General features: G+C 39.5%; 1 long non-coding RNA gene across 1 annotated transcript in view; it reads left to right on the forward strand.

The window, feature by feature from the left end:
* Positions 1–17,324, forward strand: part of LOC131832644 (uncharacterized) — a 59,718-nt gene that overhangs the window by 29,263 nt on the left and 13,131 nt on the right. The window contains exon 2 of the long non-coding RNA XR_009354126.1: positions 12,429–12,555. This is a non-coding gene — a long non-coding RNA (uncharacterized LOC131832644). The remainder of the gene's footprint in view (positions 1–12,428; positions 12,556–17,324) is intronic.

Consider the following 17,324-nt stretch of genomic DNA (forward strand, 5'->3'; position numbering starts at 1 on the left):
CAGGATTTTCTTCTTCCTCAGGGCTGGATAATAAGCCATAGTGTATATACACTGCATATTCTTTTCTTATTCCACTCATCTATTGATAGACGTTTAGTTTTTTTCCCTTTTTTTTTTTTTTTTTTTTGCTATTGTGAATATGGGAGTGCAGATAACTATGCAAAAGCCTGATTTCTTTACTTTTGGGTATATTCCCAGAAGTGAGATTACTGGATCATGTGGTATTTCTATTTCTACTATTTTGAGGAAACTCCATACTAGTTTTCATAATGACTGTACCAATTTCCACTCCCACCTGTAATACACAAGCGTTCCACTTCTACCTCCTTAATTTCTTGCCTTTTTAAAATAATAGCCATTCTAATAGCTGTGAGTAGTATCTCATGGATATTTTGTTTCTCTGATGATTAGTGATGTGAAGCATCTTTTCATGTACCTGTTGGCCATTTGTATGCTTTCTTTGGAAAAATGCCTATTCGGGTCCTCCCCATTTTTAATAGCATTATTTAGCTTTTGACTATTGAGTTTTAGGAGTTCTTTATATATTTTGGGTATTAACCCCTTAACAGATATATGGTTTGGAAATATGTTTTCCAATTATGTAAGTTGCCTTTTCATTTTGTTGATGATTTCTTTTGCTAAAAGAAGCTTTGTAGTTTGGTATAGTTTCACTTGTTTGTTTTTGCTTTTGTTGCTTGTGCTATTGGAGGCATACCCAAAATGCAATTGCTAAGACCAGTGTCAAGGACATTTTCCCCAATTTTCTTTTATAGGAGTTTTATAGTTTCAGGTGTTAGGCTTAAGTCTTTAATCCATTTGAAGTAAATTTTTGTGAGTGATGTAAGATTTGGGGTTCAATTTCATTCTTTTGCATGTGATTAACCAGTTTTCCCAACACCATTTATTGAAGGGTGTATCCTTTTGCCATTGTGTATACTTGACTCCCTTGTCAAATAATGGTTGACCGTACACATGAGATTTTATTTCTGGATTCTCTATTCTGTTCAGTTGGTCTATATGTTCATTTTTATACCAGTACCATCCTGTTTTAATTACTATAGCCTTGTGATATCTTTGAAGTCAGAGAGGGTGATGCCATCAGCTTTGTTCTTCTTTTAAGGATTGTTTTGGCTCTTTGTGGTCATTTGTTGTTCCATATAAAGTTTAAAATTTGGGGGATGCCTGGGTGACTCAGTCAGTTAAGTGCCTGCCTTTAGCTCCGGTCTTTCTCTCCTAGGTCCTAGGATTAATACCCGAATCAGGCACCTTGCACAGGGCAGAGTGTGCTTCTCCCTCTGTCTGCAGCTACTCTTGCTTGTTCTCTCTCTCTCTCTCATTCTCTCTGAAAAATAGATAAAATATTAAAAAAAATTTTTTTTGGTTCTATTTCTGTGATAAATACTATTGGAATTTTCATAGGGAACATAGTGAATCTAAAGATGGCTTTGGGGAGCATGGGCATTTTAACAACACTAATTCTTCTAATCACAGACATAAGATATTTTCCCATTTATTTGTGTCTTCATTAATTTCTCTCATCCAATTCTCACAGTTTTCAGTGTGCAGATCTTTTACTCTCTTGGTTAAATTTATTCCTAAGTTTGTTTGTTTGTTTGTTTGTTTGTTTTGGTGCTATTGTGGATGGGACTGTTTTCTTTATTTCTTTTTCAGATATTTCTTTGTAAGTATATAGAAACACAACTGATTTCTATATGTTGATTTCGTATCCTGCAACTTTACTGAATTTGTTTATTAGCTATAACATTTTCTTTTTTTGTGTTTGGAGTCTTTAGGATTTTCTATATGTGAGATCATATCATATAAAAGCAGAGACAGTTTTGCTTCTTCCTTTCAGGGTTGGATGTCTGTTTCATTTTTTTGTCTAATTGCTTTGGCTAGGACTCTCAGTACTATGTTGATTAGGAGTGGTGAGAGTGGACACACTTGTCTTGTTCCTGATCTTAAAGGAGAAGCTTTCAACCTTTCACTGTTGAGCAGAAGAGTAGTTGAGGGCTTGCCATATATGGCCTTTATTATTTTAGATACTTTTGCCCAATACTCAATTTGTTGAGAATTTTTATTATTAAAGGTTGTTGAATATTGGCAAATGCTTTTTCTGCATATATTGAGATGATCATGAGGTTTTTTTTTTTTTTCTCATTCTGTTAACATCACATTTATTGATTTGCATATTTTTAACCATCCTCACATCTCAGGAATAAATCCCATTTGATCATGCCATATGATCTCTTGGATATGCTGCTGAATTTGATTTGCTAGTTTTTGTTGAGAATTTTTGCACCTATATTCCGCAGGGATTATTGGCCTGTAGTTTTCTTTTCTTGTACTGTCCTTATCTGGCTTTGGTATTAGGGTATTCCTGGTGTCATAAATGAGTTTGGGAATATTCCCTGATCTTCTGTTGTTGTGGAGGGGTTTGAGAAGGACTGGTATAAATTCTTTAAATGTTTGGTAGAATTTCACCAGTGAAACCATCTGGTCTTGAGTTTTTCTTTGTTGGGAGGTTTTTGATTATTGATTAATTAATTATAATAATTAGTCTTTTGGTATTGGTATTGGTCTGTTCAGATTTTCCATCTCTTCATGATTTAGTCTTGGTAGGTTGTATGTTTCTAGGAAGTTATACAATTTTTTTTGTAGATTATCCAATATGTTGGTATATAATTGTTTGTTGTTTGTTGTATAATTGTTTGTTGGTATATAATTGTTTATAGTAGTCTGTGATGATCCCCCATATTTCTGTGGTATCAGTTGTAATGTTTCCTCTTTCATTTCTAATTTTATCTGAGTCTACCAAAGCTTACTGTTATTACTGTTATGAGCATACACAAGGAGCTGACCACAGGTCAGGTGTGTGTGTGTGCACGCGCGCGTGTGTGTGTGTGCACATGTGTGTGTGAAGTACATGGAGTTCTGGAGGTGCTGGTTGGGAAGATCTGAGGGCAAGGGGTTTCCAGGGGCTTGTGGGTGGGCTTTTTGATAGAGGCCGTGACATGGTTATTAGGATCTTCTTCTCTTTAATGCCTTCAAGAATCCCATCTATCTCTTTCCCAATCACTCTCTACCCTCAGTCGTACAGTTCATAATTCAACTCAGTTGGTGTGGGAGAGAAATGGACCTCATTGGAAGCATCCTGTAAATCTGGGGAAGCCAGGTGTTTACTCACATATACTCACCTCACTACCCAACCCCTTGCAGAAAAATCACTCTCTTGGCCCTAGGCTGTTTTGCCTTGGGGGAGGGATAGTACTGATAAAGTCAAACTATTCCTTTTATGTTCTCCACTGTATCCAAACTTGGATTTTTTTTCTTTCCAGTGCTCCAGTATGGAACATCTCTGCTAGAAACTTGGACTTCCACAGAGTTCTCTCATTTATGGGTGATTGTTTAAGAGTGTGTTCTCCAGCTGCTCTCAGACTGCAGCCAGGAGAGGCAGAGACTGGAGCAGGTCCATGGTCCACTTCAGGGTCCACAGCTGGAACCAAAGACTGTAAACCTGTTACACATAGCATAGGGGTGGGTGTGGGATGTGGCAAGAGTCTTTCTGGATCCCTTGGCTTATGGTGCTGAGTCCCACAGCTCCCACAAAGGCAGTTTTGGGAGCCAAAGACACTAAATTGTTGAGGTGGGGAGGTTCTAGTGGGGATGTCTTATTTGGTCATCTTGCTGGTATCACTCCTAGTTTGAATAATTTGGGGGAGTTCTGGGGCATGAGAGCTGTGCCTAATTGTTTGGCACTCTGGGGCATGGGAGCTTTGTCTAGTTGTTTGCCTTGTGTGATTAGGACAGGGGATAGTGGCTTTAAGTGTGATGTTTGGATAAAGGATGTTGTTGGGGTATGTGCTGTGGATTGGTTGCTTTACTTATGAAAGGTGTGCTTGCAGGCTACTTGTTGGCTATTTTAGGAATTAGCCAACCCTGAGAGGGGCAGTTCAAACATATTAGAAGGCAATAGAATAATAATAATAATAATAATAATAATAATAAACTATCCTTTTATTTTGCCCAATTAAATTTATACTATTTAGTAAACTGAATTCATATAGTGTCATTTGGGTAATGGGCCAGAGTTGGGGAGGGAAGATAGACCTTAATTTTTCCTTTTACACTTTTCTTACACTTATAATTATTCTCATGTTCATGTATTTCTTTTATAAATCAACAAGTATATCCAGAGGAAAGAAAATCCTAAAAATGAAGTATAAGAAAGAACAGTAAAAGTTGTAGAGTACATATTTTTGGGTTTCATATTACAAAAGACTATAAAAATTGCTGCTGCATGTATCTCATGAAAATTTTGCATTTATTCTTTCACTGCTGTTTAACATTGATAACAGTTTCTACAGGGTGGGAAATAGATTGTTTTCTTCTTCCTTTCTTTGTACTGTCAATTATTTCTCACATAAGCAGGTTTTCAATGATCTGAGTACCATTGGAGGTTGATCTATCATAACCACAGTGATAATTAGGCTTGTCATCTTAATCAGAATACATTTGAATGTGAAAGTGAGGACTATTAATAATTACAGTGGGACCACAAGCATAAACTGGAACAGTCTTGGTCAAATTGGGAAATATGTTCATCCCCCTTGCTTGAGGGATGCATGTCAAATTCTTCAGAAAGGCACCCAGCCCTATATGATCTGGACCCAGGCTGCCTCTAATAGAACCCCATGCTCCATTTTATACTCAGGTAGTATGTAACTGCATATAGAGCCACCCACCGCTGCAAGCTACACTCAACCCTATCCTCACTTCTGTCCGTGCTGCCCTCTGGCCGGAATAAGCTCTCTCTCCCACAGATGATGCTTATCCCTATTTTAAGATTTTAGAAGTCCCTGTCACAAAGCCTTGCATGCCCTCCTGTGCAGCCCTGTGCTATCATGTGCTTATTTTTATTATCCGTTCCACATTGTTTATATTTATCTGTTTAGTTCTTGGTCCTTCCATTAGAGTGTGAGTTCTTCCAGAGAGAAAGAGCTGCCTTTGTCTGCTTCTGATACACTATCAAATTCTTAGATATTTGGGGAATGAATGAGCAAATAATACACTTCAGATCCACCTTCTTCTTTTTTTTTTTTTTTTTTAAAGATTTTATTTATTTACTTGACAGAGACAGAGAGATCACAAGTAGTCAGAGAGGCAGGCAGAGAGAGAGGAGGAAGCAGGCTCCCTGCTGAGCAGAGAGCCCGGTACGGGGTTCCATCCCAGGACCCTGAGATCATGATCTGAGCCGAAGGCAGAGGCTTTAACCCACTGAGCCACCCAGGTGCCCCAGATCCACCTTCTTAAAAGCACAGAGTCTTTAGATGGTAGAATGACTTATTCTTGGCCACAAATTCAGTATCTCTGCCTGGAGCATCCTTTTTACTTTTCCTTTTGGTCTTAATGATATAATTAATGTAAAACATGCTAGTCAGATTAAATAATTATTTTGAGATGATGGGTTTTGGAAGCATTGTGATTTGAGACTTAGTTTTGAAGATCAATTCTCTCATATATCTGTGTTTTTTACTGGTTTCATTTTTTCCTGAAACCCCTTCAGGCAGGGTAACTCTGCTGGAGTTTTGAGTTTTAGTTATTTTTTTTCCCGACATCTAGCAGTTGGAGTTACAATCTGCTACACATAAGTTGAGTTAGCTATGTATAGATATGTGGACACTTCCTAGATTTAGAAGTAGGCTTACTGATTCTAGAATTGCTTATTGAAGATGTGAGATAGGAAAGGAATTATCCTAAGAATGATAGAAATAAGTTCTATCAGTTTATAGTAGAGGAATATTGCCAGATTGCCCAGTTTTAAATTTTATTACTCAAAGGGAATTTAGAATTCTTCTAATTTCATGGAGTACATAGTCTCTAGAAAGGGAAACAAACTAAATATCCATCATTAAGGTGCTAGCTAGTAAGTTACAGCAAATCCATACAGAGGACTATAATTTAGCCATCAAAATTAATAAACTAGACCTATACATGCTGACTTGGAAATAAGTACAAAATATGTTAAGTGGAAAAATGTAGTATAATATGCGAGGTATGCCACTATGTTTTGTTTAAAATAAATAAGAATGATAAGTTAGAAACATTCAACTGTTTGAATTACTTTTTTTTTTTAAAAAGAGTTTTGTTTATTTATTTGAGAGAGAGAATGCAGAGCAAGAGAGAGAGCATGAGCAGGGGTGATGGTGGTGGGGTTTGGGTAAGGGTAGGGAGAGGGAGAAGCAGGCTGTCCATTAAGCAGGGAGCCCCGTGTGGGGCTCCAAAGCAGGATCCCAGGATCATGACCTGAGCTGATGGCAGACGTTTAACTAACTGAGCCACTTAGGCACCCCTGAATTATTTTTTTAAACTTTTCATTTTTAATTAGCTTTGGGGTCTCATGTAGTTGTAAGAAATATGAAAGAAAGAGACTCCCATATGCCCTTCACCCTGTTTTTCCCAAAGGTAACATTTTGTATAACTATAGTACAATATTACAACCATGAACTTGACCTCAATATAATTCATTGACCTTACTCATATCAAACTATTTTTTTTAAAGATTTTATTTATTTATTTGACAGAGAAAGAGAGAGTGAACACTTCCAGGCAGAGGGGCAGATAGAGGGAAAGGAAGAAGCAGGCTCCCCACTGAGCAGGGACCCTGATGCGGGGCTCGATCCTAGGACCCTGGGATCATGACCTGAGCCAAAGGCAGATACTTAACTAACTGAGACACCCAGGCACCCCAGATCAGACTATTTTAATTTTTATTTTTATGAAAATTATATATAAACATGTTAAAAATTTACTACTTAAGACTTAACTTTTGAGCTCTAAAACACTTAGTCTCCAGTTATCTACTGCTGTATAACAAACTACTCCAATATGTAATGGGTTAAACCAACAATAATCTCATTAAGTCTCAAGATTTTGTAGATCAGGAGTTTAAGCAGGGCTTGGCTGGGTGATTTTTCTGTTCTGTATAGCATTAACTGAGTGTATTCAGCTGGTATCTGGTCTAGTCTGGTAATTCAAAGACAGCTTCATTCACACATCTGGTGTCTTGAAGAGGTGGCTAGAAGGTTGGGCTCAGCTGGTTATTTCTCTCTTAATGCAGTCTAAAGATCTCTCCATGTGGTCTCTCAAGGGAGGGGGTTGGTGTTCTTACATGTTGGTTCAGGGATTCATGCGACCACAGTGGAAGCTTCTACTCCTCTAAAAACTGACAACTGGAAATGGCAGAGTGTCGTGTCCACTGGGATATTATTGGTAAGCTTTTATAGGTCAACCCTAACTCACTCATGGAGAGGGGAAATAGACCCTTCTGTGGGAAGAGTTTCAAGAAATTTGTGGTCATCTTTAATCTACCACAGCTAATAATGAAAAGAGGAAGCCCCTTACCTTTACCTCTCCTGATACTTGTTAACCCAGAGGCTATCACTCTCAACTTTTAACTTGTTTTTACTGATATTTAACTCCATCTCTTTGAATAATGTACTTAATACTATCATTTCCCTGGATTTAACATTTTTACATATTTTGGCTTCTTTTCAGGGTGAAAGAAGTCTTACCTCAATCGCTCTCTTTCTCTCTCTCTCTCTCTCACACACACACACACACACTTTCCATTCTCTGATTACCCCATTAGAGCAATGTCACAATTTGGACAGTTTTATATATTTGCTAATTCTATCTCATTATTCCCCTGCAGACAAGCTCTTCTTTCTCGAGCTTTCTGTCCTCCTGTTTCTATTTGCACTTGTTGTTCTAGGCTCCTGCTGCTGTTCTTTGTTATTCTGAGGAATTTCTTTGTCTCTCTCCTCTGTTAGAGCCTCTGTTTTACTGCATCCTACATTTTTTCTTTTTTGGTTAACCAACTCATTTTACTTGAGTTAATTTCTTTTGTCCCCAAAACTCATCTTGGGTTTGTCTTTTCTTTTTGGCATTTATAGAAGTCATTTGTCTTATTTGGGAATAGGAGGAAAGTAGTAGTGAATGTTTGGGCAACCTTCTCCAGCTTGGAAAACAAAGCTTTCTCTTCCCTTCCATGGGTGGGAGATGTGGAAATCTATTTCTGGAGAAAGGTCTTCTAGCTTTTGAGGAAAAGGAACCAATGCTATGGGATCCTGGTTTAATGGATGATCTTGGCTCTACCTATTAACTCCGTATAGCTACTGTGTTAAAAAAAGAGAAAAGTTAACTTTTTTGGTAGTGGCAACAGGAGAAGGGGGACATAGGTTTAACTCGGAGAGGTTGAGGATGGAAGCAATACCGTATATGGGAATGTAGAGATGAACACACGGGCTAGGAGAGAAGGGTCACTTCCAGAGAAGTTCAAAGTCACACCGTTGATGGGCCAGGTATTTGCTGGGAATTTTGTATTACTGCCTTCAAGTATCCTGCCAATAGATCATACAGTACTGTGGGTGTGGAAGGAGTAACCACCTAAGTTTCCTTTCCTTGGCTCTATAGCAAATAGAGGAAGCTACTCTCTTACCTGCACCCTACCTTTGCCTCCAGGACAACTATAAGACCAAAGGAATCCTTGGATACCTAGTGCGGAGGTTTGTGAGTTGAACTGAGCATACTTGAGCATCTCAAACTAGAACAATAGAAGTGGATATTTAAACCATACACAACAGTAGGGTCAAAATTGAAGCAATCTAAAATGTGTATTTCTTTAACTGCTTCATGTTCCTTTGGAGCTACTTAAATTCCTGTTGATTGCAGAAAATAATTATTTAAAGCTTATTATTAGAAGATAGTTTCATCTTTTCTAGTTTATAGTTTCATTTTTATGGTTGTATATGTTTCAGCGATTTGAAATTCGTAAGATAAGCCCCACCAGAGTTGTTTCTCTTCTGAAGAGTCTTCCTTCCTTTTCCTTATGCCAAAGATGGCAGCTAGGTGCCAGGAGGAGCTTGTTTATCCTCATAGTTTTGGAAAGTGTTCCTTGACCAAGTGATACCATTTTCTGTTCTTCTGCTGATCATCAGCTGAGATACATACTCAGTGAGTGACTTTTATCCTTATTGCATCCACTGCTGTAATGTCCAGTCTTGCTCTGAACTGGCTGTCTGCCTTACCCTGTCTAGCCTGTGGACTTTGGTGTCATCTCACCTTTCTCTATAGTAACTCAATGGCAAACTCTCCGGCTCTTGACTCTTGGTTCCAGGGGCAAGTCCAGGAATACCTATATCTTTTCCACATTGCATGGGAAAGTATGGGAGGCTTGAGGATAGCTAATACAATTCTCCCCAACAACTCGTGCTTATTTCTCAGCAGCTGCAGACACCCATGCTGGTTTAGGTCAGCAAATGCTCTATGAGATGGTCTGCTCATGTGTTCCAAATAGAAACTGCAGTGTGCAATACAAGCCTCTTTCTACACAGGGCACAATTTACCAGTCTGAAACTTGTCTCTATTCTCTACCTGATTTCTGTTTCCACAATCAACTCTTCAACTGGCTAAATCTTAGGGGTATGGGGGGTGAGTTCTGAAACCCAAGGGAACCTAGGTGGGATGTACATATTGTTCCTTCTTAATCAAGCTTTCCCACTGCTCAGTAGAAAAGCATGTATTTTTCCTAATCTGGTGCAATCTTATCATCTTCCCTGGGGACTTTTGTTTCGGGTGGTATCTGCCATTCCCTTCCCTTGGGTGATTAAGCCCTAATGGTGGAAGGAGATTTTAGGAAAAATAATTCTGGATTACTGAAGAGGAAAATGTTCAGGGAAGCAGTGATTTCTCTCATTACCTCTTTGAAAATGATTTTTGTCATTACTTCTTTTAAACCCACTCTATAGGTCCGGTCCTATGCCTGTTCTTTTGAAATTTTGGGCCAATCCCATACTTTTTTGGGCCACTCTTCAATAGTTATAAAGCCCTTTCTTCACAAGAACAGTCTTATATCAACAGTAAAAATGTGCAGGCCAATGTAATAATCAAAGCCTCATCCGTTTATCTAATTGTCATATAGGTTTTGGCTCAAAAATCACCTCACAGAAAGACTTTCTTTGACCATCCTTTATTAAAAGTAGCCTCAAGGTATCCTCCTAGCCACTTTTTAAAAAAAATATCACCTTGATGTAATTAATTTAACATATACATATTGAGGGCTAACTATGTGTCATCCAGAATTATCCCATGCACTGGAGATATTATAAAAAATAAGATAGACCAGAGGAGGCAGACAATAGACAAACTTAAATGAATAAAAAAAGTATCACTTAGTGATATGTGCTGTGCAGAGAATTAAAACAGAATAATATGGTAGAGTGACTGGGTGACAAATTTACATTGTGTGGCCAGGAAATGTCTCTCTGAGGAGGTGACATTTAAGCTGAAATCAGAATAACAACCTTTTATTTGTTGCATACCGTGTAATCAACAGAGGCAAGAGCTTGTAAGATTGTACGTCACACAGCATAATTCCTAGATGAGAGTACTCACGCGTAACCACACAACGTTCCCTGGAGTACTGGGGCAACCTGGTGGAATGCTGTGTGATCCCAAGCGTGGTCAGAAATTATACCGTTATTTTTCCTGAACCGAGTCATGGTTCAGTAGCATATTAAGTTCCCATGACCCTTCTACTTTTTGATTGGAGGAGATTCTGGATGCTGGGCTGATGACAAAAGTGGAAGACTGTACTCACTAACCAAGCGCAAGGAGTTGTGCAATTTGTAACGCAATTGCGGAGTATCTGCAGATGATGTAGCATCTGAGAAATGGTATCAGCATGGAGGAAGTAAGGAACTCTGCCAGATGGGTTTTAAGTCCAGGTATATTTGGAAGTGGAGCACTCAGTAGAAGGGGAGGAGTTGGAAAACAATCTACCATTTTATAGATTCTTTATGGACACACACAGAGGAAGGGGAGGGAAGGAAAGCATGCTGGACAACAGCTTCAAGGCTTACTCTTCGCCAGCAACCCTGATTGATAACAATGAGAAAGACTCTTTAATGTGGAACAGCTATGAAATTGGAAGATGTTTATAAAATAAAGGCTTTTAGGCATAGTTAGTAGTTGGTATGCATCTCCAGTTTATTGGAAATTTATTTGCCCAGATAGGTTCTATAAGAAAACATGAACATGTAATGAAATGTTTTTGGTTTTTCTTGTGTATTTATTGTATAACTGTGATGATTAATTTTATGTGTCAATTTTATTTTCACTTTCCTGGGCCAAGAGATGCTCCACTGATAAAACATTATTTCTGAAAAAAACAAAACAACAACAAACCCCAACATTATTTCTGGGTGTGTCTATGAGAATGTATCTGGAGGAGATTAGCATTTGAATGAACAGTCTTCTCTGTGTCCCTCTAGCTAGGAGTGACCAAAGTGGAGAGATCATTCCTACACGTACACTTGGTATCTTTCCAGGTTGTTCTTGTAAGGGTTGATTTAAAAATGACATTCTTCTACCTGCAGTACAAACAGGCTCTGTTCTTGTCCATAAGCCTAAAACATAGACAAAGGACATTCATAGGTTGGGAGATGTACAGCGTAGCCTTGTTTGTGGTAGTAAGGGACTGAATACATTAACTGTAAGATAATAGGAGATCACATGCCTGAAGAGAGATTTGCTATTGATTAATCAGTAAGGAAGAATCTTCCGTCTTCCCTCCCTTCCATCCTTTCTCTCCTCCCTCCCTTCCTTTTTTTCCTTCCATGTTCATATAGTTGACACACAGAGTTTTTTAGTTTTAAATCTTTCCTTCTACTAAAGGCTGCCATATTTGACTCTTCTCATCTTCTCTGGGCACTTGATCCATCAACTACCTTCCTTTTCTTCACCCCTCCATGACCTCTCCTTTTCACTGGCCTCAATTCTTCCATCTTAAAAGTGCTGAGGTGGTCTTTCTCTTAAAGAAACAAAAGTCTTTCCTTTGACCCTGCTGTTTTGTCAAGTCACCATCCTAGTTCTCTGGGACTTTCATCGTCCAGCCCTCTGAAAGAGCGGTCTGTGCTTGCTACCTGCACTTCCCAACCTAGAGCTGACTAATCTCGTTACCTCTCTCACTGATTTCCAGCTTCATAAATGACTGATGTTTTCATCTGGCAGACACTTGGGAGAAGTGTGTTCTTCTGAGAGTAAGGACAGTCGCATTCCATTAGAAGTGATGTCGGACACACAGAAAACCTTAGAGTCTGCAGTGGAGCTCCCACAGTGGTCTGTGTGAGCACCCAACAGAAAACATGCTCTTTGACAGCCAATGGGACTGAAGTTGAGGGTGAGGAAGTTTGGACTGCCGATTAGTGAAGAGATCTCATACATCCTGAGATGCCCTAGATAGAGAAATCAAGAGTAGTTTCAAACATGAGCCCCAATTCAGTATGCTAAAGAATCTAACATGTTCATTGTTGGAATTTGCCAATTACATTCAACTGTGAAATAAAAAGTGTGCTCTCTTTGGTCAGGTTCCTCCAGAAGCAGTCTTCAAGCCAAGAATTGAGCATAAGTGGTTTGCTAATACCCAGCCCCAGAAGAAGAAACCAGTAAGGGCATAGAAGAAGCAGACTGAGGAGAGGGAAGAACCTAAGAGAGGTGAGCTTTCAGGTGAAGTCACAGACTCAGCCCCATTTCCTGGGTGCTGGGTATTATTAGCCCCACCTGAGGCACGAGAGCCGTTGTCCACAGGTCATGGTGGGGAGTCATAGGTGGACATAAAATTCCCAGTCACTTCCTCTGCTCCTTATAAGCTAGGGGGCTCTGATGTCCAAGGACAGGTATAAATAGTAGCAAAAACCATGAAGCTGGGATGGGTGAACAGAGACGGTACAAGGGATCCAGGAGGATCTGATCAGGTCTCCAACAGCATCTGTACATATGTCTAAAGGTATATATGCTCCCTCAATGTGACAGTGCCTGTGTACGGTGGTATAACTGCAAGGCACCCGGAGCCCTGAAGTAATCACAGCTCCACCCAGACCTGGTGGGGACAGTCTGGCAGTACGGAAGGACAGTATCAGTGCCAAATCCCAGTGACCCAGCAGCAATCCTACTTCTTTTTAATTGTCCCAGGGAAATTACACAAGTCTCCATGAAGTCTTATACAAAGATGTACGGTGGAGCCTTGTTTGTGGTACCAAAGGACTAGAAAAATAAATGTAAGATATATATGTAAATACAAGCATGTGATTATAATATATGCAAATATAATGTAAACAATCTATGTAAATATATTTGCATATTTGTCTTTTGTTATATTTAGAGTATCATGTATAAAGATTTCCCCCTGAATACATGGATCATTCATTAATTATTGTTTTGTTCTGAAAGAGCTTTAAATATATTATAGATCTATTTTGTGTATGATTTTACAATTTGAAAAGCAAAAATTCTTTTGACTGAATGTACTAAAAATTGAAGAATTAACTAAGCTAAAAATGTGAAAAAGCAGAAGAAATCAGGAGTGGCAGGATACATGGACAGTATCCTCAAAAAAGAGAGGAAGTGGTGCAGCTGTTCCTCCTTCCCCTTTCTAAGGCCATGTGGGGTTTCCTTTGGGAAGTCACCCTTCCCCCCATCCCACCTCCCTGTTGGCCCTGTTTGGCCTTAACTGATCAGCAGAAATCCATCCCTCCCAACAAGGTCCTGCCTGGGAGTGAAGAGAAGTGATCCAGGCCTGACCCCATTAGGCTTCATAACGTAGACAAAAGACCGGATCAAAGAGATCAGGTTTGCGTTAGGCACAAATGTACACCTGAAAAGCCTCAAAGGGCCCATATGTTCCCTTCACCTGATCACATTTACTAGATTTTCTTATTTCAAGATATTTAAAAACCCTAAGCATTTAACTACAGTTATTCCCAAGAGTCACAATTCGAGAAAAATGAAGAGCTCATGTTCATAGAGAAATGGCTTTATTCTGAGAAAACGTGCATAAGTGGAGTGAGTCAGGGCTGTGTCCTGTAGGTGCTGGGGCCGGTGATTTGACTGATCATATGATCCTTGGCAGTCTGGGCGGCACGCATTACTGTCTCCCATCTGGGACAAATCTGTCACACAACTCTAAAAGGCAGTTGTAACTATCATCATAGAATCCAATTCAAACAAAAGATGGTCAGCTCCACGTAGATAAATTAGAAAAGAGGACTGTGGTTTAAGGCCAGGAAGCAAAAATTTGTGGAATACTCTATATTTCCTCAGGAGATTCCAGTACTCTTCTTATTATATCTAGGTTTAGCAATGCCGTTCCTAATTTGTTACCTGCCAGGAAGAAACAAGGACATCTACTGAATAATACTATTGTTAAAGCTTGGGAAACCGTGAGGTATTAGGACTTCTGCCTTCATCAAAGCAAAAGTGATCCATGCTAGTTTGCTTCAGGAGCAAAGCCCCACTTTGCAGTTACAATGATATTATTATTATTTTTAAAGATTTTATTTATTTATTTGAGAGTGAGACAGTGAGAGAGAGCACAAGATGGGAGAAGGTCAGAGGGAGAAGCAGACTCCCTGTGGAGCTGGGAGCCCAATTCGGGACTCGATCCAGGGACTCCAGGATCATGACCTGAGCTAAAGGCAGCTACTTAACCAACTGAGCCACCCAGGCGCCCTGTTATTTTTGAGTTCTTGATTATTCCCTCATTCTAGGAACTGTAGCCTCTCCTTTCAGTTTTGGAAACACAAAAGTCAGAGTATTGGTCCTGACCAAATATAGACACTAGTTTGTCTTCGTAAGTACTTAGGCAAAAGTGTGACAGAGGCTTCTCCAAATATAAGATTATTTTTAAAAAAATGGAGGAGGTTTTAATATGAAGACCTCACTGGAATTTCAGAGACAATTGCATATGGTGGACTTGTGCCACCATAACTTCGCTTGTTTGAGGTATGGAAAAAAATCAATCAATAGAGTGCTGTACCAGATTATGTTACAAATGAAGGAATCGTAGTCTCGGAATTTTGGGCCTGGAGAGGCTTGGGAATACTGGTAGTGCATTTTCTTCACTCCACACTAATATATTGTTTAGTACTATTTATGGACTAGTAATATTGAAAATAATGATAGAGATAATAGACAAGCAAAAGATTCATATTTGTCTTGGTTCTGTCCTGGATTTAATCTCCCATTTGTTTTATTACCTTAATAATTTTAAATGCATTAATATTAAGTTTATTTTTGAATAGAGAATAATATGTATTTACAGGCTTAGAATTCATAATGCACAGACAATAGTCTGTTGCTTTTTATTATGCCATTCTCCTGGCAGTGACATATTTTTGCATTAAGATAAGAATCACAGAAGCAAGAACACTTACACGGTATTTTTTTCACTAATGTGACCAGCTGGAGTTTAAAGAATTTTGACTACTTTGTCTTTGTGCCTTTACAGGCCCCTGTGCTGACATGTACTGAGTCATCACTAAGCACTTCAGTGCATTTATTTATTTATACATCTGGTTTCATATTCCCAGCACAACTCGCACAGTGTAATAATGGAGGGTATTCCCTATATTTCTACTGGGTGAAAAGATAAATCAAGGAGAAGGAAGGAGGGAAGAAAAGGTGGAGTGTAGGGGCTTTTAGGGCAGTGAAACGATTCTGAATGATCCTGTCATGGTGAAAAACTGTCACTATTCACTTATCAAAATCCATACAATGCACAATATAGTGAACTCCAATGTGCACTACGCACTTTAGTTGATAAGACTGTATGAATATTGCCTCAGCAAGTACACCATGCTAACACAAAAGGAAATAATAGGGAGAATTCTTTGTTTATAAGATTTTATTTATTTATTTGAGAGAGAGATATATCACACACAAGAGAGCACAAGCAGGGGGAGCAGTAGGCAGAGGGAGAAGCAGGCTCCTCGGCTGAGCAACCTGAGCCAATGGCAGATGCTTAACCACTTAACTGACTGAGCTACTCAGGTGATGTGGGTGAACTCTTTGTAGGGAAAGGGGGAAAGAGGGCATGTGGGAATTGTCTGTGAATTTCCAATCCACTCTAAAACTCTAAAAAACTGAGGTCTCTGAATTTAGGCAGTAAAAAGAAACAAACCAAGATAATTTAGATGAGATGTTCTTAGAATGTATGTATTGTAAGCAACAAAAACCAAATGCAATTTGCATAGGCACAAAAGTAAATATGTTGGCTTGCTTACTGAAGTCATGGGAATGCATCAGGGAAAACTGGCACCAAGAACTTCTGTGTCCTCTTCCATCTTTGTAACACTCTAGGTTGACGTCCCTCATAATTCCCAAAGCATGGTAGCCAGCACCTCCCAGGCTCATGACTTACTAGGTGTGCCACAGTGGGAAAGGGCTCTTTCCTACTTTAGTTGTTCCTGAGAAAACTCCCCAGGGGATGCTGGCCAAATTAGCTTGGAAATGTGATTATCTTTAGACCATTTATGGGGGTCGAGAGACCAGATCCAATTATGGTATAATGTGTACAAGGCTGGAAACAAGTAGGCGTCATAGAAGCCTACACACACACACACACACACACACACACACATATCATTACAGCTCAAAGGATGGGGCTGTCTTTAACAGAGCTGTGATGGTTAACATTATATGTCAACTTGACTGGGCCAAGAGACACCCAGAAAGCTAGTAAGATATCACTTCTGGGTATGCTGGTGAGGGTATTTCCAGAAGAGATTAACATTGAAATCAGAAGGTTGAGTAAAGCAAATCTGATGAGGGCCCCAAAAGAGCAAAAGGTCAGAGGAAGGGTGAGTTCTCTGTCCTTTCTTGACACGGGATATCCATCTTCTCCTGCCCTAGGACTTTGTGCTCCTGACTCCTGGGCCTTTGGACTCTGGGACTTCGACCAGTAGGCTGCCCCATGGTTCCTAGGCTTTGGGTCTCAGACTGGGAGTTATACCATCCACTCCCATTTTTTTTTCCAGGACTTTGGACTTGGATTGAATTACATTACAGGCTTTCCTGGTTCTCCAGCTTGTAGATGGCAGATCATGCATATTTCAGACTCCATAATCACGTGAGCCAATTCCCATAGAAAATTTCCTCTTCTCTCTGTCTTCCATCTAGCTAGCTAGCTATCATCTTTCTATCTAATATGTCCTATTGCTTTGGCGTTCTCCAGAGAAAAACCTTGACTAGTACTTGAGCGGAGGAATATTAGGGTAGCCCAAATAGAGAGATATGAGTAGCTTAGTTTTAGATACAGTGTGCCTGTTAGCCATTCATTGGAGATGTCAAATAAGCGCTTGGATATACGTGAGTCTCCTCGTCCAGCTATCCACCTGATGCACTGTTTATTGTCCAGCTCCTTCCTCTAGAATGCTAGCTCCATGAGGGCAGGGACTCTGCCTGTTTTGTTCACTGCTACGTCCCTA

The sequence above is a fragment of the Mustela lutreola genome, chromosome 1 (assembly GCF_030435805.1).
Source record: "Mustela lutreola isolate mMusLut2 chromosome 1, mMusLut2.pri, whole genome shotgun sequence".
NCBI lineage: Eukaryota > Metazoa > Chordata > Mammalia > Carnivora > Mustelidae > Mustela > Mustela lutreola.